Source organism: Schistocerca cancellata, chromosome 4 (genome assembly GCF_023864275.1).
Source record: "Schistocerca cancellata isolate TAMUIC-IGC-003103 chromosome 4, iqSchCanc2.1, whole genome shotgun sequence".
Lineage (NCBI taxonomy): Eukaryota > Metazoa > Arthropoda > Insecta > Orthoptera > Acrididae > Schistocerca > Schistocerca cancellata.
The window spans coordinates 244,284,749-244,310,382 of NC_064629.1; the positions used below are offsets into that span (position 1 = coordinate 244,284,749).

A 25,634-nucleotide genomic window follows, 5' to 3' on the forward strand; every position below is an offset into this window, starting at 1 on the left:
TAGGTGTTTATCATGAAAAACATGCCAATTAGCAAGTAAGATTTTGAATCTTACATGATAGTTGGCATATTCTTCACGATAAACCCCTTTGTTTGAAGTTATACTTTGTGCATGATTATGTGAACCGACGGGACTTAGTCTTGCACTGAAGATGATCACTCTGTGATTGAAATCGATATGCAATAATAATAAAAACGGTTTCAAATTCACACGACCAATGCTGGAGTTTCCCTTGTTTGCAATACGTATTCAGTAACTCCGCTGTAATGACACTGTCATCGGTAGCATTACCACTGATATCACTTAGTGACTGGTTATGAGAGCCAGAAGGCAGTAGACAGCTACACCCAGGTCGTTGGCGTTTTCTGCCTGGAAAAAGTAAGAGTTGATGGAATAATTGTATTTACATCTACATTCATACTTACAGAGACACCCTTCACCTCTTTTCTGTTCCATTATTCGCTAAAGGAGCGCCTGAAGAACGGTATCAACACTGCTTTGTGTAAGCTCCAAGTTACCGTTAATGTCATTTCCAGACGTACATGTGGGAAGAAATAATTTGTTGCTTGATTTTCCTTGAAACGTGGTTAGCTGGAATTTTACCAATAAATCCGTTATGCACAACGTATGTCCTTTAGCCACTGACAATGGAGTTGGTTCAACATCTCCGTGGACTCTCGTGCTCACAAGGCAAATTAGTGACGCAACGCACAGCCCTTCTATGAAAATGTCTTAGCAACCACGTGCTAAGCATCCAGACTGACAATTAAAATTCGGCAATCAGTTGAACGAGCGTATGGTAAGCTACCTCGTTCATCGGTGAATTATACTTCTTTAGGACTCTTACAATGAATCTAAACACTGTGTCTACCTTTCCTAAAACTAGTTTCACATTAAGCTGCTACGGTCCCATACCATTAGAAATTTTATACATGTGCCTGTTTCCAATGATTTATCGTCAATATGGTAATCAAATAATAATAATAAATCCCAGCGCCTATTTATGCGCAAAAAGTTACATTTGTTTATGTTCAGTTGCTAGTCTCTACGCCAAGCGTCACGGTTTTTCTTCGTTTCACTACGATTATCTGTCGTAGTGACTTTTCTATTTACTGCAGCAGTATTCACAGGCAGCTTCAAGGAAATTATAGCGTTGTCCACCAAATCATTTATGTGCTCGGTGAACAGTAACTTAGCCATAACGCTTCATTGCGGAACACCCAAACCAACATTCATATCTGAAGAATACTCCTCATTGAACCTTATGTTTAAGGTTGTGTTAGCTAGAAAATCTTCAATAAAGTGACAAAACTTTCCAGAGAATCTCCTGACTCGTATTTTGTTCTTAAAAAGCAAGGTCATTATGACGTTGCTGGAAAGGAGATATCGACATGTTGTTCAGCCTCCTACGTGGTGGAGCATTCCTTCCTCCGCTCACGATGGCCCCTTTCCTCGTGGTGTTTAAAAGAGTTGAATGTAGGCGACTGTAATGGATGTGTGTATAGTCTGAAATCATATTTGTGTTGTACACTGTCGAGTAAGATTTATGTGACCACTTACAAAGATCTACACAACCACATTTTGCAACGCGCACCACTGCGAGACGTGTTAGAAGAGGGTCAATGGGGTTCCGGAAGGTACCGATAGGGATATGGAGCCATGCCGATTTCTGTGCCGTGGCCAGGTGCTCTAGGTTTCTTGGTTGAGAATCCATGGCGAAACAGCCTGATTCAATAGATTGTCGATTTGGTTTAAATCCGGACAGTTAGGTGGCCAGGCAAGTACGGCTAACTTATCCTGGTTCTCTTCGAACCACGCTATTACGCTGCGATCTGTGTGAAACTTTTAACTGTCCTACTGGTAGATGCCATCGTGCCAAAGAAAAACAAACTTCATGTGGGGGTGGACATGTGCCCGAAGGATAGATACACTACTGGCCATTAAAGTTGCTACACCATGAAAATGACGAGCTGCAGACGCGAAATTTAACCGAGAGGAAGAAGATGTTGTGATATGCAAATCATTAGCTTTTCAGAGCATTCACGCAAGGTTTGAGCGGGTGGCGACACCTACAACGTGCTGACATGAGGAAAGTTTCCAACCGATTTCTCATACACAAACAGCAGTTGACCGGCGTTGCATGGTGAAACGTTGTTGTGATGCCTCGTGTAAGGAGGAGAAATGCGTACCATCACGTTTCCGACTTTGACACAGGTCGGATTGTAGCCTATCGCGATTGCGGTTTATCGTATCACGACATTGCTGCTCTCGTTGGACGAGATCCAATGACTGTTAGCAGAATATGGAATCGGTGGGTTGAGGGGGGTAATACGGAACGCCGTGCTGGATCCCAACGGCCTCGTATCACTCGCAGTCGAGATGACAGGCATCTTATCAGCATGGCTGTAACGGATCGTGCAGCCACGTCTATATCCCTGAGTCAACAGATGGGGACGTTTGCAAGACAACAACCATCAGCACCAACAGTTCGACGACGTTTGCGGCAGCATGGACTACCAGCTCGGAGACAATGGCTGCGGTTACCCTTGACGCTTCATCGCAGACAGGAGCGCCTGCGATGGTGTACTCAACGACGAACCTGGGTGCACGAATGGCAAAACGTCATTTTTTCAGATGAATCCAGGTTCTTTTTACAGCATCATGATGGTCGCATCCGTGTTTGGCGACATCGCGGTGAACGCACACTGGAAGCGTGTATTCGTCGCCATACTGGCGTATCACCCGGTGTGATGGTATGGGATGCCATTGGTTACACGTCTCGGTCACCTCTTGTTCGCATTGACGGCACTTTTAACAGTGGACGTTACATTACAGATGTGTTACGACCCGTGGCTCTACCCTTCATTCTTATCCCTGCGAAACCGTACATTTCAGCAGGATAATGCACGACCGCACGTTGCAGGTCCTGTGCGGGCCTTTCTGGATATAGAAAATGTTCGACTGCTGCCCTGGCCAGCATATTCTCCAGATCTCTCACCAATTGAAAACGTCTGTGTCAATGGTGGCCGAGCAACTGGCTCGTCACAATACGCCAGTCACTACTCATGATGAACTGTGGTATCGTGTCGAAGCTGCACGGGCAGCTGTACCTGTACACGCCATCCAAGCTCTGTTTGACTCAATGCCCAGGCGTATCAAGGCCGTTATTACGGCCAGAGGTGGTTGTTCTGGATACTGATTTCTCAGGATCTATGCACCCAAATCGCGTGAAAATGTAATCACATGTCAGTCCTAATGTAATATATTTAGCCAATGAATACCTGTTTATCATCTGCATTTCTTCTTTGTGTAGCAATTTTAATGGTCAGTAGTGGACAGGCTTGTCTTGATCCATTGTGCCACCCACAATGGCAAGATCGCGTATGAAATGCCATGAAACCATTGCGCAGACCATAACGCTCACTCCCCCGGCCTGCATGTTTGCTTTCAGACGTTTGATGCCATAAATGCCAACGGCTATCTGTCCAATGGAGCATAACACGTGATCCATTGAAATGACTACTGGTCGCCACTCAGTGGACGTCCAGTTGCGGTACTCAACTGCAAATTCCAGCCTTCGTCGCCGATGAACAACATTCAGCATGGATGAATGAACCAGGTGCTAGCTGTGGCAGCCCATACGCGGCAAAGTTCGGTGAAACGTCGTTGACGAGACACTGTTGGTAGTCCCTGGTTCATCTAGTTTGTTAGTTGCTCAATAGTTGCACTTCCATTACTTGCTCAACAGTTACACTTAGATTCGCCCGAACACGTCTCCGTAGCTGTCGTTCAGCTATGTCATCTACCGTCCGTGAGGCGCCACAGTTGCTCTGGCGGCGCTTTTGAATAGCGTCATTGTTCCCTGCATGGTATACTTTAACCATGGCAGCACGCGGACAGTTTACAGACTCGAACATATTCTCAGTTCGAACATAATGAACTTCCTTGAGACAGAGAATTTGCTGTCCATGCATCAGCACGGCTTTAGAAAGCATCGCTCCTGCGAAACGCAACTCGCCCTTTTTTCACATGATATCTTGCGAACCATGGATGAAGGGTATCAGACGGTTGCATATGCCTTGACTTCCGGTAAACGTTTGATTCGGTGCCCCTTTGCAGACTCCTAACTAAGGTACGAGCATATGGGATTGGTTCCCAAGTATGTGAGTGGCTCGAAGACTTCTTAAGTAATAGAACTCAGTGCGTTGTCCTCGATGGTGAGTGTTCATCGGAGGTGAGGGTATGATCTGGAGTGCCCCAGGGAAGTGTGGTAGGTCCGCTGTTGTTTTCTATCTACATAAATGATCTTTTGGATAGGGTGGGTAGCAATGTGCAGCTGTTACAAGGATACAAGATGACTTGGACAGGATTTGTGATTGGTGTAAAGAATGGCAACTAACTCTAAATATAGATAAATGTAAATTAATGCAGATGAATAGGAAAAAGAATCCTGTAATGTTTGAATACTCCATTAGTAGTGTAGCGCTTGACACAGTCACGTCGATTAAATATTTGGGCGTAAAATTGCAGAGCTATATGAAGTGGGACAAGCATGTAATGGCAGTCGTGGGGAAGGCGGCTAGTCGTCTTCGGTTCATTGGTAGAATTTTGGGAAGATGTGGTTCATCTGTAACGGAGTCCGCCCCCGGTAGCTGAGTGGTCAGCGCGACAGACTGTCAATCCAAAGGGCCCGGGTTCGATTCCCGGCTGGGTGGGAGATTTTCTCCACTCAGGGACTGGGTGTTGTGCTGTCCTAATCATCATCATTTCATCCCCATCGACGCGCAAGTCGCCGAAGTGGCGTCAAATCGAAAGACTTGCACCAGGCGAACGGTCTACCCGACGGGAGGCCCTCGTCACACGACATTTCATTTCGTCTGTAACGGAGACCGCTTATAAAACACTAATACGACCTATTCTTTAGTACTGCTCGAGCGTTTGGGATCCCTATCAGGTCGGATTGAGAGAGGACATAGAAGCAATTCAGAGGCGGGTTGCTAGATTTGTTACTGGTAGCTTTGATCATCACGCGAGTGTTACGGAAATGCTTCAGAGCTCGGGTGAGAGTCTCTAGAGGAAAGGAGGCGTTCTTTTCGTGAATCGCTACTGAGGAAATTTAGAGAACCAGCAGTTGAGGCTGACTGCAGTACAATTTTACTGCCGCCAACTTAAATTTCGCGGAAAGACCACAAAGATAAGATAAGAGAGATTAGGGTTCGTACAGAGGCATTAGGCAGTCATTTTTCCCTCGTTCTGTTTGGGTGTGGAACAGGGAGAGAAGATGCTAGTTGTGGTACGAGGTACCCTCCGCCACGCACCGTATGGTGGATTGCGGAGTATGTATGTAGATGTAGATGTAGTCGTTTTGGGAGTGTTTCACCACTGGCACGAAAGCCGATGATCATGCCCTTTTGGACGTCAGGTAAATCGCTTCGTTTCTGCATTACGACAACGACTGCTTTGTTCTCTGTGTCTCCCGGACACGCTTCGTATACCTTCCACTGCTAGTCCTGCCACCTGCCGCCTTGAATTGCTTTTGCTCGTTGACGTCGAACATAGATAGTGGTCACCTTAATGTGACTGGACAGCGTAGTTCGCAGTACGAGAGTGTAAAAGTACACTGAATACCTTCCTGAAGACAAGGAACACTGCATCAGCACGAGCTCCGCCGTTTACTATCTCCTGAACCAGAGAGACAAACCAGAGCGAAGTCAGTTTAGCACGATCGATGTTTCCGTAACCCACAATGATGCGTATAGTGGAGATTAACTCTCTCAAAAGGCTCATAACACGTTATCAAGTAAGCCACCTTCTATAACTGTATAGCAAACTGACCCGAGAGAGACAAACCTGTAGTTATCAGACCAACGTTGCGACTGAATAAGCACATTATCGAAAACTTTTTTAATTTTAATTTTTACTTTATTCGTGAATATACGAAGTGCTATAGGGGAAGACGTCCTCCGTGGATGGTGAAGGTGTAACTTTATCCTTATTACAATCTTGATAAGAGCAGTGCGCTTAGTGCCCTCTGGTCCTTATATCATGTAGGTCGAAGCTGAGGTGTATAGTTACTGTGGGACTATGATAATCGCCTGGGACCAACGCTCACAAGAAGTAGCCAGAAGTAGTCAGATGTCGCGAATATGGAGGTTAATCCAAGCCTGCGCCAGTAAATTTGCAATAATCCTACGCAGTGACTCTACTCCTGAAGTATTCATCAAGAAAGCGAAACACATGTTGTTATACCGGAGCCAAGGTAGCCTCTGAGGGCCGGCAACCCATATAACACCACAGAGAACAAGGTTGTCTATCCCCAAAGGCGTACCCAAAGGCACCATGGTAAACACAGGCTATTTACACACAAGGTAATGGAAACAGACATTCCGAGCACTACTTCCAGCAGTGGGAGCTCGAGCCACGGCCTGGAGGAAGTATCATTATACCGAAATCTGATTGGCTGGAGACAGCTATTTAGGGGCTAGAACCAGGCCCAACGTTCAGTTCACGCCAGATGCCGACCTCGTGTATTGCAACCGTCAAAGATTATGTCTTCGTCTCGGAATTGGACTGTTACTAGTGTGTGAGTGTGTTACCACGAACCTTTGTGGAAAATAAGAAGTGAACTTTTGTTTGCCTCAATTAGGAGACTTTTTTTGTTATTGTTACCTTTCGTTTGTATGTTCAGCCTCAACCTTGCGAACTTACATCAATCAAAGTTGTGTTGTGAAAAATTGCGAATTGTCAGTCACAATACCTGTTCGCTGCGATGTGGTCTAGTCCCACCTTGCATGAACAAATCGGTGCCTCGACGACCCTACAACGCCTGCCGTCTGGCAATAAATTGTTCCAAATGTGCAACATTAAGTTCCCTAGTGATCATTTCTCGCATGTGAAAAGGGCCAGTAATGCCTCAGCTGCATACCGCAGCCCAAACAACTACTTTGGAAGAATACAATGGTATCACTTCACATAAATGTGGACTTTAGGTGCCCCAAAATTGCCAGTTTTATTTACCACTCCATTCCGGTGAAAATGTGCTTCATCTGTAAACCAGATGCTGCCAAATCCTTCGTTATAGTAATTATGAAAATCTGTTTTGTAAAAGCCATTCCTCTGGCTCACTATTCGTACAGGTATGGCCTTGGTGAATTTGGATTTTGAATGGAAAGATGTGTAGGATCTGTCTCAGTATTTTCTATGTGCCGGAGCGCTTCAGACAAGTCTCTGCTGCAATTCTTTGGACGGATATCCTTGGATTTTGCTAATCAATTTCATGAGTAACTACTGTTTGCCCGAGGCCTAAATTCCCCGCTAGATTATCACCTGCACTGCTTGTCCATCGGATTTTGGCGAAGAGCTTGCGAATGGTTTTCACATTCGATGCTTGTGGAATTTTAAATAGTATTTGAAAACTGCGTCTTGTTCCAATAGGACTTGGCTCTAACATGTGGTAGTCCAATACAGGAAAAAGATGTTCAACGGAATACATGATTTCAACGTCTTTGTTCGCTTTGTTCGGAAAGCTAACATCCTTTCACTTTACATCGATGGAAATTATTACTCTGATCTGCGCCACACTATTTATAGGCTCTCCGTATTGCGATTACAGCGTCATCTGTTAACATCTTTTCGATATGCACTACGGAAAAAATCGCAACACCAAAAAATAATTTATGTAGAGCAATGAAATTTTGGGAATACATTTGTCTAGGTAATATTTTTAAGTTCTTAACATTGCAAGATCACAGGTTAATATAAGTGCGAGATAAGCCATTGAAAATGTGAAGTTCTAGTACATTAATATTCGGTGTAGCCGCTAGAATGTGGAATGCATGCATGCAAACGTGGATGCATTGTGTTGTACAGGTGCCCATTGTCAGTTTGTGGGCTGGAATTTCATTCCGGCCACACTTGGTCGGCCAGTACAAGGATATTTAATGTTACATTGAAATGAACACCATTAGCTGCTTATAGGCGTTGACATACGTCAACAGGGATGAAAATGTGTGCCCCGACCGGGACTCGAACCCGGGATCTCCTGCTAACATGGCAGACGCTCTATCCACCTGAGCCACCGAGGACACAGAGGATAGCGCGACTGCAGGGATCTATCTCTGGCACACCTCCCCCGAAACCCACATTCTCAACGTATTGTCCCACACTACATTCGTAGTGTCCCCGCCCATTATACTCATTATTCGTGGCGCGGACATGTCCGAAAGAATAGATACCATCTTAATATGTATATAGTTAAGGCTCACCGGCCACTTGACCATCTTCTTCTTCTGTGCGAATGCACAAACAGTGCCCGAACTCTTACGGGAATCGCGGGGGCACTACGAATGTAGTGCGGGACAATACGTTGAGAATGTGGGTTTCGCGGGAGGCGTGCCAGAGATAAATCCCTGCGGTCGCGCTATCCTCTGTATCCTCGGTGCCTCTGATGGATAGAGCGTCTGCCATGTAAGCAGGAGATCCCGGGTTCGAGTCCCGGGCGGTGTACACATTTTCATCTGTCCCCGTTGACGTATGTCAACGCCTGTAAGCAGCTAAGGGTGTTCATTTCAATGTAATTTCATTCTAACGAGCTGCATGGTCACCGATGGTATCTGTTCTTTCGGACATGTCCGAATGAACAGATACGATCTTAATACGTAGATAGTTAATGTTATTTGTGGATGAAGTTGGAGTTGTCGTCCGATGATTTCCCACACATGCTCAACTGGAGACAGCTCTGGTGATCGAGCAGGCCAAGGCAACAGGTCTACATTCTGTTGAGCATGATGAGTTGCAGTAGCGGTATATAGACAAGCGTTATTCGGTTAGAAAACACCCCATGGAATGCTGTTCATACCTCGAGAATGCTCCTGGTGTCACACGAAATTGCACCCCTGACCATAACTCCAGGTGTAGATCCAGTGATTTTAGCATGCAGACGGGCTGGTTGCATGCCTTCATTTGACCTCCTTATAAACAACACACAGCCATCACTGACACCAAGGCGGAACCAGTGTTCATCTGCAAACACAACAGACCTCCACCCTGCCCTCCAGTGAGCGCACGTTTAACACCACTGAAGTCGCAAATGACGGTGGTTTGGGGTCAGTGGACGCATAACGCTATTCCACTATGAACACTGTCAGCGCATTGCCCAGTAGTGACCTGCAACACTGCAAACAAGTAAAAGTCCAGCTGCAAATGTTCCAGTTGCCCTAAGCTAAAACTAACAGCCCGGAAAGCAAACCCTGGAGTAATTAATGATACAAAACGTATATTACCATTTTCACTTTCATTCTAGTGTACAAGGGGCACTCAAACTAAAATGGAACACGTGGGAAAATTGGCAAAATACGAGTAGAACTTGTGCTCTGAGGGCTCCATACAAACTTAATTATACACTCCTGGAAATTGAAATAAGAACACCGTGAATTCATTGTCCCAGGAAGGGGAAACTTTATTGACACATTCCTGGGGTCAGATACATCACATGATCACACTGACAGAACCACAGGCACATAGACACAGGCAACAGAGCATGCACAATGTCGGCACTAGTACAGTGTATATCCACCTTTCGCAGCAATGCAGGCTGCTATTCTCCCATGGAGACGATCGTAGAGATGCTGGATGTAGTCCTGTGGAACGGCTTGCCATGCCATTTCCACCTGGCGCCTCAGTTGGACCAGCGTTCGTGCTGGACTTGCAGACCGCGTGAGACGACGCTTCATCCAGTCCCAAACATGCTCAATGGGGGACAGATGCGGAGATCTTGCTGGCCAGGGTAGTTGACTTACACCTTCTAGAGCACGTTGGGTGGCACGGGATACATGCGGACGTGCATTGTCCTGTTGGAACAGCAAGTTCCCTTGCCGGTCTAGGAATGGTAGAAGGATGGATTCGATGACGGTTTGGATGTACCGTGCACTATTCAGTGTCCCCTCGACGATCACCAGTGGTGTACGGCCAGTGTAGGAGATCGCTTCCCACACCATGATGCCGGGTGTTGGCCCTGTGTGCCTCGGTCGTATGCAGTCCTGATTGTGGCACTCACCTGCACGGCGCCACACACGCATACGACCATCATTGGCACCAAGGCAGAAGCGACTCTCATCGCTGAAGACGACACGTCTCCATTCGTCCCTCCATTCACCACTGGAGGCGGGCTGCACGATGTTGGGACGTGAGCGGAAGATGGCCTAACGGTGTGCGGGACCGTAGCCCAGCTTCATGGAGACGGTTGCGAATGGTCCTCGCCGATACCCCAGGAGCAACAGTGTCCCTAATTTGCTGGGAAGTGGCGGTGCGGTCCCCTACGGCACTGCGTAGGATCCTACGGTCTTGGCGTGCATCCGTGGGTCGCCGCGGTCCGGTCCCAGGTCGACGGGCACGTGCACCTTCCGCCGACCACTGGCGACAACATCGATGTACTGTGGAGACCTCACGCCCCACGTGTTGAGCAATTCGGCGGTACGTCCACCCGGCCTCCCGCATGCCCACTATACGCCCTCGCTCAAAGTCCGTCAACTGCACATACGGTTCACGTCCACGCTGTCGCGGCATGCTACCAGTGTTAAAGACTGCGATGGAGCTCCGTATGCCACGGCAAACTGGCTGACACTGACGGCGGCGGTGCACAAATGCTGCGCAGCTAGCGCCATTCGACGGCCAACACCGCGGTTCCTGGTGTGTCCGCTGTGCCGTGCGTGTGATCATTGCTTGTACAGCCCTCTCGCAGTGTCCGGAGCAAGTATGATGGGTCTGACACACCGGTGTCAATGTGTTCTTTTTTCCATTTCCAGGAGTGTATATATACTCGGAGATAGGTAACAAGGAAGTCGTTTCTGAAAGTATTTGTATGGAGTGTAGCCATGTATCGAAGTGAAACATGGACGATAAATAGTTTGGACAAGAAGAGAACAGAAGGTTTCGAAATGTGGTGCTACAGAAGAATGCTGAACATTAGATGGGTAGATCACATAACTAATGAGGAGGTATTGAATAGGATTGGGGAGAAGAGAAGTTTGTGGCACAACTTGACTAGGAGAAGGGATCGGTTGGTAGGACATGTTCTGAGGCATCAAGGGATTACCAATTTAGTATTGGAGGGCAGCGTGGAGGGTAAAAATCGTAGAGGGAGACCAAGAGATGAATACACTAAACAGATACAGAAGGATGTAGGTTGCAATAGGTACTGGGCGGTGAAGAAGCTTGCACAGGATAGAGTAGCATGGAGAGCTGCATCAAACCAGTCTCAGGACTGAAGACCACAACAACAACAACAACAACAGTTCATCCATCTCCAGAATCGAGAATCTCGAAGATCTGCCTGGTAGCGACATCGTTACTAGCAATATGTGTCTCCCGGGAATTTCAAGACGTTCGAAAACTTTCTAAGTTCAAATTTTTGTGTAATTTCACACATGTTATTGTAATTTCTGAGAAAAGACAGTCGCATAAAAAATGACAAAAATATTTTTTTCGTGTGATACAATTACAAGTGAACAGTTTTCAAATACTTTCCTTTACTTGTACTGTGAAACCTTGTTTCTTGCCAAATTTCACGATTATACATGAGCGAGAAGTTAAAAATGGTTCAAATGGCTCTGAGTACTATGGGACTTAACATCTGAGGTCATTAGTCCCCTAGACTTAGAACTACTTAAACCTAACTAACCTAAGGACATTACACAGACATCCACATCCGAGGCAGGATTAGAACCTGCGCCCGTAGCGGTCGCGCGGCTCCAGACTGAAGCGCCTAGAACCGCTCGGCTACACCGGCCGACTGAACGGGAAGGCCCTATAGGTTTTCATGACAGAGTTTGCGAGCATCAAAATACGTGACATAAACGGCCGTATCTCTTGATCGCACTGACTGAGAAGCCGAATATTTTTACACTGCGAAAGAACCATGGAAGTTCGTATGTGTCATAAATCTGAACTTGATACGTCTTACGGTTCCTGAGAAAAAGGGTTCTTAAGTCGGACAGACGGACAGGCAGACAGCAAAGTGATCCTACAGGGGTTCCGTTTTTACCTATTGAGATACGGAACCCTAAAAGGTAAGTAACTAGTTTAATAACTCAAAATAATCACCATAGCTGTTAATACTTTCATCTCGCTCTCAGACAATATGGTGAATGCCTTCATGGAGAAATGTTTGCAGTAGACTACGGAATCTTGATTGTACCCAGTAGTGCACTTCGTCGTGCGAGGCGTACCGATGGGCTCGAATGTTTTTCTTCAGGGCGATGCTCGAAACATTCTTGTCAACATCAGGGCGGGCCCTCGTGTTGCTAAGTTTGTTTCGACTACTAGTAACATGTATTCCAAATCAGTCACATTGGTTTGTATTTCAAGACTGACTTGACACTAATCTTACGTAGGTGACGGGACCATGGGAAACCCCAGTCAGGATAGCACTCTCAGAACAAACTCAGAATGTAACACATTCCACTGCTACAAAGTCTGGTGTATGCGAACTGTAAACCACCATAATTCCTCATCTTGTCGGCCAAATGCTAATAACGAAATTTAATTCTACTGTCGTGATTCTAACCGCTTATCCCCGCGTTTTACGCTCCAAAAAGCTATCCCCAGATTCGGAGGGAGTTGGAAACACGTTGAATGAAGAATTCATGGCAACTGAAATCAAAACCATGTTCCTCTGCGTTAATGCTGTGTCCTTGTAGTAATGTTATGCCTTAGTCATGGCTTCTTTGAAAGACGAAACCATAGTTCACGCTTGCGCTTTTGTTTCGTAGTACGGTGTTAGCAGTGAAATAATAGTACACAATAATTCCTAGTGTTTTCCTCACTTTAATTTGTAAAACATCACTAAACATGTGGAAGTGGACCTTCTTGGTCACAATTTAGACGTTGGAACTTATTGAATAATATACACTCCTGGAAATGGAAAAAAGAACACATTGACACCGGTGTGTCAGACCCACCATACTTGCTCCGGACACTGCGAGAGGGCTGTACAAGCAATGATCACACGCACGGCACAGCGGACACACCAGGAACCGCGGTGTTGGCCGTCGAATGGCGCTAGCTGCGCAGCATTTGTGCACCGCCGCCGTCAGTGTCAGCCAGTTTGCCGTGGCATACGGAGCTCCATCGCAGTCTTTAACACTGGTAGCATGCCGCGACAGCGTGGACGTGAACCGTATGTGCAGTAGACGGACTTTGAGCGAGGGCGTATAGTGGGCATGCGGGAGGCCGGGTGGACGTACCGCCGAATTGCTCAACACGTGGGGCGTGAGGTCTCCACAGTACAAAGATGTTGTCGCCAGTGGTCGGCGGAAGGTGCACGTGCCCGTCGACCTGGGAGCGGACCGCAGCGACGCACGGATGCACGCCAAGACCGTAGGATCCTACGCAGTGCCGTAGGGGACCGCACCGCCACTTCGCAGCAAATTAGGGACACTGTTGCTCCTGGGGTATCGGCGAGGACCATTCGCAACCGTCTCCATGAAGCTGGGCTACGGTCCCGCACACCGTTAGGCCGTCTTCCGCTCACGCCCCAACATCGTGCAGCCCGCCTCCAGTGGTGTCGCGACAGGCGTGAATGGAGGGACGAATGGAGACGTGTCGTCTTCAGCGATGAGAGTCGCTTCTGCCTTGGTGCCAATGATGGTCGTATGCGTGTTTGGCGCCGTGCAGGTGAGCGCCACAATCAGGACTGCATACGACCGACGCACACAGGGCCAACACCCGGCATCATGGTGTGGGGAGCGATCTCCTACACTGGCCGTACACCACTGGTGATCGTCGAGGGGACACTGAATAGTGCACGGTACATCCAAACCGTCATCGAACCCATCGTTCTACCATTCCTAGACCGGCAAGGGAACTTGCTGTTCCAACAGGACAATGCACGTCCGCATGTATCCCGTGCCACCCAACGTGCTCTAGAAGGTGTAAGTCAACTACCCTGGCCAGCAAGATCTCCGGATCTGTCCGCCATTGAGCATGTTTGGGACTGGATGAAGCGTCGTCTCACGCGGTGTGCACGTCCAGCACGAACGCTGGTCCAACTGAGGCGCCAGGTGGAAATGGCATGGCAAGCCGTTCCACAGGACTACATCCAGCATCTCTACGATCGTCTCCATGGGAGAAGAGCAGCCTGCATTGCTGCGAAAGGTGGATATACACTGTACTAGTGCCGACATTGTGCATGCTCTGTTGCATGTGTCTATGTGCCTGTGGTTCTGTCAGTGTGATCATGTGATGTATCTGACCCCAGGAATGTGTCAATAAAGTTTCCCCTTCCTGGGACAATGAATTCACGGTGTTCAATTCAATTGGCTCTGAGCACTATGGGACTCAACTGCTGTGGTCATAAGTCCCCTAGAACTTAGAACTACTTAAACCTAACTAACCTAAGGACAGCACACAACACCCAGCCATCACGAGGCAGAGAAAATCCCTGACCCCGCCGGGAATCGAACCCGGAAACCCGGGCGTGGGAAGCGAGAACGCTACCGCACGACCAATTCACGGTGTTCTTATTTCAATTTCCAGGAGTGTAGTTAATGTCTATTTATTCGTATTCTACACTTTTACATTTATTATTATTTATTTATTCGTTGTTGCTGACTCGCAGCACGCTAAGACTTATTGTATGTGGCAAGATGCTCAGATTTCTTCTGGATCCAAGATTGCTTCACTCTTTTTGAATGGGCCTGTTTGCACTCATCTGGCCAGTGGGCATCAGTTCTATTTTTAGTATTCGCTTCTGTTACTTCTTTTTATAATCTTTTTTTCGGCGGAGTTCTTCACCGAAAGTACCTCTAGTCTTGACTTATAATTTTATGTATTTTATTTTCTCAAAAGGCACAATACTTCACTCAGCACCATATGAACAGGAACACTCAATCAACCAGCATAAAACTCTGACTGAAATTGTTCCTTTACTATTACTGTCAGCAACAAGCTCTGATATACATACTTTTTATAAATTTCTCACCTAATATTGTGTTGAAGAAATCGTGTGGAAATAGAGAACTGTGCTCTTCATGGTTAAACAGACACATAAACTAAAAGATCATTGCACCACCATCATTCCTCAGCGTTCTTATCCTTGACTGACCAGGAAGTGCTCCTTATTCTGTCATTCTAAATATTTGTTTTTTCAAATAACATTATGTCAGGCAGTCTCCGCTACCGACCTTAGACAAATGGCATTCCAGTTCCCTTAGACACGAGTCTTTAAATACATTTTATCTAATCAAGCGCTATTTTCCTTCTGTAGTCCCACATTTCCTCCCTCTTCTTGCTACTATGATACCACATTGGGCCATTGTAAACTAAATTTCGCAATCGCTACGTGTCCATTCAAAGTACATCATAAAAATCATTAGTCACCCCTAGGGGACGTAACGGTAATACCGTCTAACATGGCCTTTAGACTTGATAATGGCCTCAGTTCAGCAGAAAAGGGAGTCCACAAATTTCTTGAGGTCTCATTGATGATTAGAACCAGCAAAGATACTAAACAGTGAGGATATTGATTCCTACTTTTATCCAGATATCTCATGTGGGATTACGATCGGGTAATTTAGAGAGCCAGTCGAGGCACGCAGTATGCATGACACATGTGCGTGCATACCATCTGTGAAGACGGCAGGTGTCATCTTCGAAGACAAAACCTTCCAAAGCACATTTATAATGAAGATGTAGACGAATGGGTAATACTTGGCTACCGAGAACGGCGACATAACATCCTAGTTCATGTTTGCAGTAACGTGAGGGATTGAGCTCAATGTGTGCTACCAAAACTCCACCAAAACAACACGGAACAGCAGCCGGCCTGAGCTACACCCTCCACACTGTTGGTTAAATGCTTTATTGCACTCGAAGCCTTGAATAATTTGAAAACAGGCCGACATGCGTCTCGATGCGCCACACTAAACACATCCAGACAACTTCTGTCCAGTTTCTCTGTTCTTTGGTCCATTGAAAACGTTGTGTACTGCTGTGAGCATTATCATTTTGCAAGTTTCGTGACTACCAAAGTGTACGTACTCTCCGGAACTCGTTGAGATGGGGCTACACCGAACTACAGCAGTAAATCCTGTCGTATTTGAAACCGCTTGTCACTGAAAAGGCGTTATGCTCGTCTCTGATCCCTGTCGGTTAGGATCGTTCTACAACCACCCTTCTTTTGCCTTTTTACGTCTGTGCGAGTAATATAGCTTTCCTTGGAGAGACATGGAACAGTCCGCGGTCCAAACTCGATAGCTCCTTTATACCATTCTGTGACGTTTCCACGTCGCTGATTCACATAACCGCTTGGTATCAGTTCTACACCATCTACGCTTCAGCGCTCCGAAGAGATGTGTGTGCCTCTATAATGAGGTGACAAGTATTTTGTCCAGCGAGCATACCTTGGTGGACGTTCTTGTACAGTAAAAATAAAACCAAAGGTAACAATCAAGCTCTCTGTAAACGTCTGTTCAGTACCCCGGGTATTTTAACTACACTATGTGTGGGCATTTAACAATCAGTTTTGCACATCAAAAATAATATTGCTAATTACTGCATACACAGATGTACGCTGTTTCGTCAGAAATTGTAAATATTATAAACAGCTCTGTCCGTGACCAAGGAACGAGATGTAGTCTGCAAATATAAAACTCAAAACAGCATTTAATGTCGAGGGATGAAATTGTACAATAAATTGCTCAAAGAGATTAAAGGGACTTCTAAAATGACAGTTAAGACGTACTCGTTATATAATACATTCTACACAGAGAACGATTATTTAACTAACACAAATTGGGGATTTGATAAAAATGGAACACCAGTAAATAATAATAATAATAATAATAATAATAATAATAAATCGTCTATCATTTTACATAACACTTTCAAACTCTGTTTTTTTTTCTTTCGCTCGAAATTAAATGCTGTTTTGTGTTTTATGTTTATTTCTTCTTGGTAAATACAAGTTCAGTCTACATCTCGTTCCATGGTCACGGACAGAGCTGTTTATAAGATTTAAAATTTTTGACAAAACAGCATAAACCAGCTTATGAAGTAATCCTGGATAATCTTACTCCAAAAGTTTACCGATTTATAATACTAACACCTTATCGTCTTCCTGAGCGCAACATCGCATTCATTATAGAGGGACACTGACTCGATATTTCAAGCTAGCAAATTGGAAACTGCGGCTCACAAAATGAAAACCAAACATCGACACTATGGTCCTGATGCCAGTTGATAGAGTGAGTAGAGTTACATCATGAATTAATGTGCATATAGTGTGTGCAGTATGTGTAGTAACTGGTAATGAGAAATGCTCAGTGTGCTGCTAGCCTTTACATTACTAAATAACGTCTTTACCACATACTGTTACACACTGAGGATAAACCGAAGGAAGTAATGCTGACCCTATGTTCAGAAGGACGGAAGCTCCAATCTTTATCCGGCCATCCTGATTAAGGCTTTTCCAGATTTCCCTAAATTACTTTATACAAATTCCATGACTGATCCTACTACAGGGTGTAAATTTTAAGTTGATAAACCAGAATAACACGATAAATAAGCTCCACATCAAAAAATGTGTAGAATCCAAAGTTCATTATTTTAGAGAGGGACATCTGCTAGTGCTAAAATTAGCCCGCCACCCCAGGCCCCTGGGGGTCGGGCTGGAGGCAGCTTTAAAATTTCAAATGGCAATCCCCATTTTTTATTGCAGAGTCAGATTCTAAATAAAAAAACTACGTACGTTTTGTCTTAAACATTTGTGTTGCTTGTTGGTATTTGCCGCTGTAATACAAGAAAATCCATGTTCTCATTTTTGCATGGAAAATGGTTACGGATAAATATAAATTACTTATTTACTTCGTAGGATGTTTGTTTAGTTAGTTAGCCAGTCAGATGATTTGTTTGATAATTAAAAGCTGTGGGACCACGAAACAAACAAAACTTATCCGAATCTGCGGAAAAAATTAATATTTGGGTCAACATTTGTAAAACTCTAATTCCTCTCTTTCAAACCCCACCCTGTGGGGAGAGAGGGAGAGTTTTAGTTTTGGCGAATCAAAATTTACGAAGTAAATAAGTATTTTTTATTAATCCGTAACCATTTTTCAAGCAAAAATGAAAACATGGATTTTCTTGAATTACAGCGCCAACTACCAAGAATCAAAGCAAATGTTTAAGAAAAATGTACGTAGTTTTTAATTTAGAACTCTGCAGCACAAAATGGGGGTTCCCATTTGAAATTTTAAGGTTGCCTCCCGCCCCACCCCCAGGGGACTGGGGTGGCGGGGTAATTTTAGCACCAGCAGATGCCCCCCTCGAAAATAATGAACTTTGGATTCTACAAATTGTTTTGTGTGAAGCTTATTTTTCGAGTTATTCTGGTTTGTTAACTTAAAATTTACACCCTGTGTAATGCCACGGCTGACTATCTGTCCCATCCTTGTCAAACAACAACTGTAAGTACATAAACGCCTGCATATTTGAAGTATTTTTTTTGTTCTTAAATTTTAATACAGAGACATCTACTACATCCTTGTGAAAGTTAGCCACGGATGAATAAAACTACTACTACTACTGCTATTACTACTATTACTAGTTCGCCGTGGTTCACTCACTTCTGATCTTCTGCGTCTTTGAAGCACATATTTTATATTTGCTTTACTTCTGGGAAACAATGCATAATTACAACAAGTGAATGTTGTTGTTGTTGTGGTCTTCAGTCCTGAAACTGGGGTGATGCAGTTCTCCATGCTACTCTATCCTGTGCAAGCTTCTTCATCTCCCAGTACTTACTGCAACCTACATCCTTCTGAATCTGCTTAGTGTATTCATCTCTTGGTCTCCCTCTACGATTTTTGCCCTCCAATGACAAATTTGTGATCCCTTGATGCCTCAGAACATGTCCTACCAACCGGTCTCTTCTTCTTGTCAAGTTGTGCCACAAACTCCTCTTCTCCCCAATTATATTCAATGCCTCTTCATTAGTTATCTGATCTGCCCATCCAACCTTCAGCATTCTTCTGTAGCACCACATTTCGAAAGCTTCTATTCTCTTCTTGTCCAAACTATTTATCGCCCATGTTTCACTTCCATACATGGCTACACTCCATAAAATACTTTCAGAAACGACTTCCTGACACTTAAATCTATACTCGATGTTAACAAATTTCTCAAGTGAATATTGAAAGGTAAATCAGCTCTATATTCGTAATTTTCTATTTTAAATATTTGCGAGTACGGGATGATATATAAGAGCTACTGTCATGCCAGTTAGAGACAGAATATTGGATACGATAGATCTAGTTTGGAAGGAAATGTATTTGTGTTATAAAATGTCTTACATAATTTGTGACTGCATAGTACCGCAGCAATACGAATTAATAAGCCCTTCTCAGGCTTCCAACCACATGAAATGCTTCAATTCTGAATCAGCCTTCTTTAGATCCATTGTCTTTTGATTCTGACATACTTCAAAGTTCCAACTCTGTGCCCCGTGGTATGCTCCGTTTTTACTTCGCAGTTATTCATGTTGCACGCTGCTCTTTGACCTGTGAGTTCTCTGGACTTTTCATCAAATGAACACATTTGGGATACGGAGTTTTACCTGGTATTCCTCTAACCGAACAAGAAATTATTTACGATGACTCTTTCTACTGTTTCTTTTTTTTCCGGCGTACTCTTCACTGAGGGCAGAACATTAGACTATAACAAAAAGAAACTACTCTTCCTGATTTGCCGTTATCTGTCAGAAGCCGAATCGCAGGATTTGGAGAAACAGCTGACCTACTTCCTCCTTGTTTTTAGATGTGGGTCATTTGATGCGATGTCCCATAACAGACTTTCTGCAGTATTTTATTTGAGCCTTATAACACGAAACTTATTAGTACCTGACTTCAAGGACAAGACTGGTAGAAACGGCTCATTGTATTTGTTCATTTCGAGGTAGTTGGCATGAGACGCTAAGAGGTTGGAGTTTATAGTCGATTGTAAATTTTTCTCCTTCTTGTTGTCGCCTTGGTATGAAGCTACGAGAGTATATGCGTTTTGTGGAACTATTAGACAATCATTAACAACTTACTTAAACAATGAACTCAGCATATTTGGTAGAAAGCCGAAAAAGGCTGGACAACTGCGATTTAAGTTGAAAGATACCATAATGCCGGATTAGATAAACGTTTCCCAATTAAATTAATAAAATACGGAGAAGACTTACTTAAGTTTAAGGAGAGCATTCGGAGAATGTTGCGTCAACAGAAATTGCTATGTTTTTGCCTCAAAGTAGAATGTTGGGAAACTAATAGGGAAAATGTCATAGCAGTTTCTGCATTCACAAGAATTGCTCAGTTAGATTCTCGCCAAGGACGCATTAAAAATTACTAAGAAGTTCTCCTCACATGGAAAGTCAATGAACGGATCCCAAACTACGGTCGGATATATTGTTGATCAGTATGGTGTTGAAACTGAAGGCAATAGACAGGGAACCGCAATGTCGAATTATATTCAGCTTGTGGATACTACCACACACATTTGGGTACCGCGCAGACTCACAAATGAGATATGTCAAAATAAGCATTTCTGGTATTGCGAAATAATTAAGACTACTCAATGTGAACAAGGTATCAAGACATTATGGAAATCCTATTGGAAATTACATTTATACGCTGCGAGATAAACCCATTTTCTATCTCACGTACATGGAGAATATTTCTAGTTACGCGTCACTGAAAATGAGCGTAGGTCACTCGTGTGAGCAAAAAGGATAAAATAACGGATGAACAGAAATACAAACCAATACATCTAACATCTGTCTGTTGCACGGTATTAGTGCATGTTTAAAGCTCGAACATTATGCCGTTGTTACAGGGGTAAGAAAAAACTTCTCTTAAGTATTCTGCACGCCTTTCGGAAAAACTACTCGTATGAAACATGGTTTGTTTTATTAACCCACAATGTCTTGCATAAAGTGGACGTGAGTCAACAGAATTTCCGTCTCCCTAGATTTACGAAAGGCGTTCTACTCTGTAACGAGTTGTCTACTAACAATCGGGATACGATCTACAGAGTGTCTTCACAGCTACAAGACTGGCTGGACGAGTTTTTAACAAACAGATATGAAATTAGCCTCACTTGTACCCCATGGAGGCCTGAGAAGGACAACAGTTGGCCTCAATGTACATTAACGATTTATCCGATTCTTCGCTGACGACAGAGTTCCCACTTGATCTAAGGAAATGCAGCTACTCTCCAGTGTTAAGAAACGCACAATAGCGTCCGTAAAAAAGCGAAAGAACTAGTCAGCATCCCGTCACATCTTTTAAATATTTAGGAGTAATACGAGGAAGCGAAATGAAGTGATGGGAACGCGTTAAATCAGCAGTATGGAAGATAAACGGAAGACTTGGATTTGTTGGAAGGCTTCTAAGAAAGGGCGGAGCAACTCTCAGGTAAACCATATATAAGACGTTAGTGCGACTAATTACAGAGTACTACTCCAGCATTTGGAGTAACAGTAGATATACAGACAGTTTACTAACGTGGTCTTAGGATCGTAACAGGTCAGTGATAGTTAACAGGTATGTTCAGGAAACTTAACAGAGAAGAAGAGAACATTAGGGTTGAACGTCCTGCCGATAAAGAGATCATTAGAGACAAGGCACAAGTTTGTATTATGGAAGGAAAGCGGCAGTGTGCTTTTCAAAGTAACGATCCCAGTGTTCGATTTAAACGATTATCAAAAAGCTCAGCATCCACAAATCTGGATTGTGGCACGGGAAATTGAACCGGTGCTGTCCTGAAAGCAAGATGAGCGACTTACCACTGCGCCATTTCGCTCGGTTCCTTAAATGAGAGTCTTGGATAGGATGGCGACGTTGTTCTCGTGAAACAACATCGCTTAAAATTTAGAGAACTGTTTGTTTGTAGGTGACTACCGTCACTACTTATGAGAATAAATAAGAAGTATGTGAGATTAGCGTGCGAGCAGAGGTAGACAGCCTGTTTCTTCCTCGCTAAGTAAGCTAATGAAATGGTTAATACTGACATGAAGTACCCCCTATCAAGCACTGTACAGTTAGTTGCGCAGTACACAGGGTGACTCAGCAAAGCTGTTCAGCTCAGATATTTCCTGAACCGTTTCAGACGTCGTAATTCTGATTTCACCCAAATCAAATGGTTCTAATGGCTCTGAGCACTATGCGACTTAACTTCTGAGGTCATCAGTCGCCTAGAACTCAGAACTAATTAAACCTAACTAACCTAAGGACATCACACACATCCATGCCCGAGGCAGGATTCGAACCTGCGACCGTTGCGGTCGCTCGGTTCCAGACTGTAGCGCCTAGAACCGCACGGCCACTCCGGCCGGCTCACCCAAATCAGTTGTGAAGAAGTCTTCACTACATGATATATGATTTCATTTCATACCTATAATAATTAAAGAGACATCGGTATCAATATTCCTTTCTAAAATGGAACTAAAGTGATTTCATTACTGGTAACATAGTTCTAGAAAGAAAAATTCAACGGCGTTCTGCTATTCGAAATAAGTTTAGTAGTTAAGAAGAAATTATCGTATTTTGAACTCAGGATTTATATGGTTGAAACATGAAACCATTTGCTGGCTTAGTTGGAAGGTGTTGTTGTTATGCGGAACTGTCGCATCAGGATGCTGATGTACTCCAGCTTGACACAGTTAAGAAAGTATATTTACAAAAGCAAAACAGTGAGAAAATTCACACTTGGCTATATGTGGTTGGACCAACACACCAACTGGAAGGCAAAGGACGTGGCACCTAGAGATGATTCACAGTTAACTACGGTAACAGTTTTTCTCGTGTGATTCTTGAGTTTCTCCCGGCGTATTTGATAATCAAAATATCCACGGGTGTGCTGCCGGTCTATAGTGTCCAACGGGCACAATATTTCGGCGATCATACATGTCGCCATCATCAGGTGAACTGACGGACTGAGCTCCTGTGAACGTGCCGGCACGGAGATCCGTACGCTATGGCTGCTCAGAGGGAACTGAGCAGCCATGGCGTACGGATCTCCGTGCCGGCACGTTCACAGGAGCTCAGTCCGTCAGTTCACCTGATGATGGCGACATGTATGATCGCCGAAATATTGTGCCCGTTGGACACTATAGACCGGCACCACACCCGTGGATATTTTGAGTTTTTCTCTTATTTCTCTTACTTATTTGTAAAATATGGATTTGACGTACAAAGGTGTTTAGATAACAGACTAACGTCGTTGGTTTGATGCCAAAATACTCAGTTACACACAGCTACAAAAAGGAAATCACAGAAGAATGTGGTCATAAACACTTCCTTAAAACTCCATTTTTGTCTTGAAGAGCTCGAAATTCCCACCGTCTACAGCAATATACACTGAGGTGACAATAGTCGTGGGAAACGTTCTAATATCGTGTCGGTCCTCATTTTGCCCAGCATAGTGCAGCAACTCGACGTAGCATGGACTCAACAAGTCATTGAAGTTCCCTGCAGAAATATTGAGTCGTGCTGCCTCTATAAAAAAATGGCTCTGAGCACTATGGGACTTAACATCTATGGTCATCAGTCCCCTAGAACTTAGAACTACTTAAACCTAACTAACCTAAGGACAACACACACATCCATGCCCGAGGCAGGATTCGAACCTGCGACCGTAGAGGTCACGCGGTTCCAGACTGAAGCGCCTAGAACCGCACGGCCACACGGGCCGGCCGCTGCCTCTATAGCCATCCATAGTTGTGAAATTGTTGCCGGTGCTGGATTGTGTGCACGAAGGGATCCCTCGATTATGTCCCATCAATGTTCGATGGGATTCATGTTGGGCAAAATGGATGGCAAACCATTCGCTCAAATTGTCCAAAATGTTTTTCAAACACTAACAACTGTGGCCCGGTGACATGGTGCACTGTCATCCATAAAAGTTCCATCGTTTGTTAGGAACATGACGTTTATGAGTAGTTGAATATCCAGAGGACCCAGTCCATTCCATATAAACACAGCCCACACCATTATGGAGCCACCTCCAGTTTGCACAGTGCGTTGGTGAACACCTATGTTCTGGCAAGTACTACTTCGAAAATGTAACAAAAACCGGTACTTGCTTCACATAGTTTGTAAATTTGTAATTCAGATCTCTCTCTTTTCGATAGATTAAATTATTTATATACTAAACGCCCTTTCTATTTCATTAAGGATTCATCCACATTGACTTTTCCAGCCGGTGTGTAAATTTCTTTAAATTTCTCATGCGTAAGTCTCGATCGTAAACCATATTCGTAGGTCTCACCTTCCGAAGACGGTCAGTGCCGTCAACAGCCCCATTCTTGAAAAAAAAGTAAGAATCTCTAAATCCTTTTAAATTAAAAGGCATTACATTTTTAAATACTGAAGTTTCTATTGCTGGTGTTTTAGAACAATTTTTTCTTCTTCTTCTTCTTGCGTTACGGCCTCTGTAGGACCACGGGTAGCTCCTTCGAGGACTGCATTTTCCTCTTCTTCTCTCAGAACCTCTTCATTCTTTCTCTCCTTCTCTCCCGCTCTTCTTCCGAGGTCTCCAGTTTCCGTTTCTCCTGTCGGCTCCACTGCTGACACTCTAATCTTTTCCTGTATTCTTCTTTGACATTGATCTCCGGCATATTGGTCGGTGTATATTTGTTCCTCCAATTTTCCTTTCCTTCGACCTTGATCCCCAATTCCAACCAGTCCTTCCGAAGTTCACCAACCCACTTGGTTCCTGTCTTTCCCCTTGTCCTCCCTGTTGTTTCCCACACTCTCTTCGTCATTCTGTCCATACTCATCCTAATTACATGTCCAGAAAACCTTGCCCTTTTGAGTTTGATTTCCCCGGATATTGTTCTCATGTTCTGGTACAATTCTTCCCTCTTTTGGGACCTAGTATTTTTCTAAGTATTTTTCTCTCTTCTTTTTCTAGTTGGTCTGCCCCATTTCTTCCTAGTGTCATCGTCTCAGCAGCATATAATACTGCATTCCTCACCGTTGCCTTGTAGTGGCGTAACTTTGCCTCTCTGGATATATATGCTTTTTATTGTATATGTCTCTCGACATGCAGAAGGCTTACCTCATCTTCTATATCCTCTCTGTTATTCCCTCCTTGCTCCTGTTCCTTCCTGTTATAAATTCTCCCAGATATTTAAATTTGTCCGCCATTTGCACAGTGCCTTCCGGGGTTTCCCAGTCTGCAGTGGTATTTAATGTCTTTGTCTTGTTATAGGCGATCCTCAGTCCCACCTTTCTGGCTACTTTACTTAAGTTGTCAAGTTGTGTCTTTGCGTCTTCTTCTGTCTCACTTACTATTGATATGTCATTTGCAAAGGCTAGGCAGTCCACTTGAGCACTGTTGTCCTTTTTGTCCCCCACATGGGTCTTTGGTATTCCCATTTCCTCGTTTATTGCTCTCCACTGCCTGATCACTTCGTCCAGTGCTATACTGAACAACAATGGTGACAATGCATCTCCCTGTTTGACACCAGTCTTGATCTCAAATTCTTCTGACAGTGCTCCTCTGAATTTCACCTTTGCTTTTGTGTCTGTCAGAATTTCTTTTATAAGTTCTTGTGTAGTTCCATCAAGTCCTCTGTTCTTCAGGATCCTAACAAGAGT

The 25,634-nt window shown here is 44.3% G+C and overlaps 1 protein-coding gene and 1 non-coding gene across 2 annotated transcripts in view; one reads left to right on the top strand and one right to left on the bottom strand.

Annotated features, from left to right (window-relative positions):
• Positions 1 to 25,634, top strand: part of LOC126184045 (rho GTPase-activating protein 45-like) — a 636,308-nt gene that overhangs the window by 307,330 nt on the left and 303,344 nt on the right. The window lies entirely within an intron of this gene.
• Trnat-ugu (transfer RNA threonine (anticodon UGU)) lies at positions 8,011 to 8,084 on the bottom strand. Its single transcript has one exon. It is a non-coding gene; the product is annotated as a tRNA-Thr (tRNA).